This window comes from Frankliniella occidentalis, unplaced genomic scaffold (assembly GCF_000697945.3).
Source record: "Frankliniella occidentalis isolate FOCC.00 unplaced genomic scaffold, Focc_3.1 Scaffold63, whole genome shotgun sequence".
NCBI lineage: Eukaryota > Metazoa > Arthropoda > Insecta > Thysanoptera > Thripidae > Frankliniella > Frankliniella occidentalis.
The window spans coordinates 1068621-1072408 of NW_026267193.1; the positions used below are offsets into that span (position 1 = coordinate 1068621).

The window sequence follows — 3788 nt, forward strand, 5'->3', positions numbered from 1 at the left end:
GGGGCTGAGATGCGCGGGGTGGTGTGCCCGAGGCCGTCGAGCCGGTGCCCATCGAGTTGGTGCAGTGCAAAACCGTGTCGTGGTTGGGATGGGTGCCCATCCCAAATGCAATGCATGAACCAGAATGGCTTGAGAGGTAGAGAGAAAGGGGGGGGGCATGAAATGCTCCGTAAATCTGCCTACAAAACATAAGCATAAACCAAGGAAATAGAGCTGTTTTCACGCCTAGTCGTGAAGGGAGCGGGTGGGGTAGGATAGACTGAGCGGGCATTATAGCAGTTGTGACAGTGTTGTCAAGTGGTCATGATAGACGATAAATGTGTGTGTGTGATCCTGGACGGGCATGACTACGGCATGTCAAGACCCACGCCCGCACACCGCCCATTTGACCTGTCAAACCAAGTTATTTGTATGTCACTCGCCCTCAACGCCGCAAGCCCCTATGCACCGAGAAAAGGGTTCCATTGAACTAATGGTAATTCCCTCATTCCAACGGAAATTTCCGTACATATAACATGATAAATGTTTTTCGTTATTTGATGGAGCTTTCTTCGTATTAAAGAATGATTCTTTGCTCTATGAGCATTTTCCCCTTGAAGCTTGGAAAATCATTTGTATCCGGTATTTCAGTAAAACATCAGAAAACGAATTCAACGGAACCGTTTTCTCGGTGTGAGAAAATAAGTTTCATGCAGTTACTAAAAACAGGCACACTGAGTTGCGGTCGGGCGTGTTAAGGTGTTACCGTACTGGAACGGAAGTTAGTTAGTATTAAACATCCCTGCCATGGAGATCTCTGGAAATCTCTCAAAAAAGTGGGCGTTAGTGAACCACCTGCCGATGAAAGTGCTACCCTGCCAGCTGACCGCAAGCTGACCGCCTGAAAGAGAAGAATCCAACAACACAGAGTCTTGGGTTGTAGTTCCACGGTGCCCAGGTGGAACACATATGTGACGAAATGAGGTCGAAAAGACGATGGAACAAGCATTATGAGGCGGTGACAGGTTTTACTCAACATGACGTCATGCCAAACACATCAATAACATAATTTTCAATGTCATCAACCTCGGGTTTGTGATGAAGGGAACGCGCCGACCCCTGGACGGGCAACCGCACGCCATACGCACATACGCGCAAACACACTAGGTTCATTAAAAATAAAAATAAAAAAACAAAACAAACTAAGGTGACATTTGTCAAGTTGCTTGGTGCACTCTCGTCTTCAGGGCAGAATGAGCTCGTAATGAACTCTGCCTGTCGTTACTCTAGAAGCCCAAGTGTGTACATGTATGCGTTATCTTGTGAATACCTACAAGTATTCAGCAGGTTCTGTTTACACGTTTATGTGTGCAGGAGGTAGTGCACATGGGCATGTATACACACGCTTAGAGTCCTAAGCTGATGTGAGAGCTATGTGCTTAAGTGTGTACTTGGACATGTGCACACTATCTCCTGCATACATGATCATGCACCCACTATCTGCTACACACATGATGGTGTTAAGGAGATAAAGCATACATGTACACACTTGGGTTTCCAGGGTCATGGCCGTACCCCCATGGACCGAGTGCACCACCAAAACGTTTTCTCGACGGGGTTGCACCAAAGAAACTTGACACACGGCACAGTAGATTTTTGATAGTTTTACGTTTTTTGTGCGAGTCATGGGTCAGGTCGGAGCGATACGAGAACGTGCGTGGGAGTAAGTATGAAGCGCGAACGTTAACGAAGTGTCAACAAAGTCCTACCTACGGCATTGTTGCACCTTCACAACCACAGCACTGCGCGTGCGCGCAGCCGAGTACTACTGTCACTGCCTCGGGGCCATATCCCACACAACGTCAAAAGAGAGCCTGTCCACGCTTTTGCGTCCGTCTCTTTCTTAAACTCGCATGGGGGCGCTTGGGGAGCGGGTGTATTGGACGCATTCCCGGCGCATTGCAGCCGGCGGGTGTGTAACAGAGGGGTTAGGGGAGGGGGAGCCCACTCGGTTGCACACCGCGCCGCCGGCACCACTGCAGCATCATGCTCACCGGTAGCTGGCGGGGCCCTGTGCTGCTGCTGCTGCTGCTGCTGCTGCTGCTGCTGCTGCTGCACCGGCGAGAGGTGTTGTCGGCGCTCCGGCCCCGGCGGGCGCGCGGCCGGCAGCAGGGGGGCGTCGCGGAGGGACGCGCGCGGCCGGCGGCGACGGGCGGCGGCGCTGTGTGCTGAGCTTCGCACGGCCCAAAGAGGGGCACGGTCTGCTTGTCGTCGGCCGGGCTCACACACACACACACTCACACAACACACTCTGGGAGCACGTGCGCGCCTCTAGGCCTGCCTGGGCCGCCTCCTCACACTCCGGCCTCGCAACTCTAACTGCCCTCCTCTCCTCAGCGCCTCCACCCCCTCCACCTGCTCCCCCACCCCCAACCCCCTCCACACCACCACCACCCCCAAACCCGAGGCGCGCGGGAGGCGCGCGGCCGGGCCTCCCCTCCCCTCCTCCCCCCTCGCCCGGGCGGGGAGGCCAACCCTGCCCACGGGTGCCCCCCACCCCACTCCCTCCACTCACCGCCCAACAACCCGTCGACCCCTGCCCCTACCTCACCTCCTTCCCGGACCCTGGTATTGAGTCCCCCACCCCCCCGTCCAACCCCCCTATCTTTCTGAAAATTTCCCTTACTGTGCCCATATTAGATTTTACCCCAGGGAGGGAGAGAGAGAGCAAACGCCAAAATCATATTGCCCCGTTCGCATCACCTACTATGTGTGCAAATATGGAGATTTGAAATATTAAACATACTTCAGTTATCACAATGTGCCTGCGATGTTTGGGCATGGAAGCACCGGGTGCGCGCTCTGGAGTCGGAGGATTGCGGGTTTACCTCTTTCCCCAGGGGGTAGAAACGGGTAGAAACGCACCAGGCTGAGCCCCAGAAGAGGCGCGGTACTGGCGTTGAGAGAAGCTTATATGCGAAGAAAATATACAATTTCCGTGAAAAACATCTGGCAAAAAGGTTATGCAAATTAGTACTCAAAGTGGGCTTTTTACTTGGCACTAAAATCAAGGGTTTATTGAGTATATTTGTGCACGGTAAAAATAGTTTCTTGTATTACAAGACTTGGTCTTAGATGCCATGGCATTCTCCATAAGATCCAAGACACGGTCTTGTAGTACAAGAAACTTTTTTCACCGTGTGGGAGTCGCCCCTACCAAAACGTAACACGAACTCGGTGCCGTATGGTCGGATGGGGTTGGCAATAAACCTTCAATGTAAAATTTGAAGTCCCAATTTCGAAAAGTATAATTTACGTTTGTCAACTCGATGGGTGGAGAATCAGCGCGAATACTTGAACGTTCATTTCATAAGATGGCCAAACTGATCTGTTTCAACGCTAATATTTCAGATGTGCCGAACAGTTTTCCTGGACTGAAATGCTTGTCGTAGAGAGCGTGGCAGCAGCACGGCGTAACTGTATGAATCATGGCCAAACTTCGTCGCCCCCGAGGTGCGGTAAGTCCTTTCGACACCTCGCGAAAAAGAACCTAACTAACGCGAAAGCCCTCTCTCGCTCTCTTTTCCCGACTCCTCGCACCGCTCTCCTCTCCCCGGTGCCGGTAGCCTCTCCTGGGCTGCCGTCGGCCTTTGGCCACCTGTTCCCGAGCTCCTTTGGAAAGCCTTGCCGCGCCCTACCGAGGCTTAGGTCCTCGGGGCAGGATCAGATGCCCCTCGAGAGGGTTCTGGACGTCGAGGGGGGCCACAGCCGGGCAAGCTCCAATCGAGAGCAAGCGCCATGCACCCCCC

At 53.1% G+C, this 3788-nt stretch overlaps 1 protein-coding gene across 1 annotated transcript in view; it reads right to left on the reverse strand.

Moving 5' to 3' along the window:
- LOC127749535 (histone-lysine N-methyltransferase 2D-like) overlaps window positions 1–2358 on the reverse strand; it is a 13378-nt gene extending 11020 nt beyond the window's left edge. The window contains exon 1 of the mRNA XM_052268071.1: window positions 2034–2358. The gene's annotated coding sequence lies outside the window, so the exon portion shown is untranslated. The remainder of the gene's footprint in view (window positions 1–2033) is intronic.
- Between the last annotated feature and the right edge of the window lie 1430 nt (window positions 2359–3788).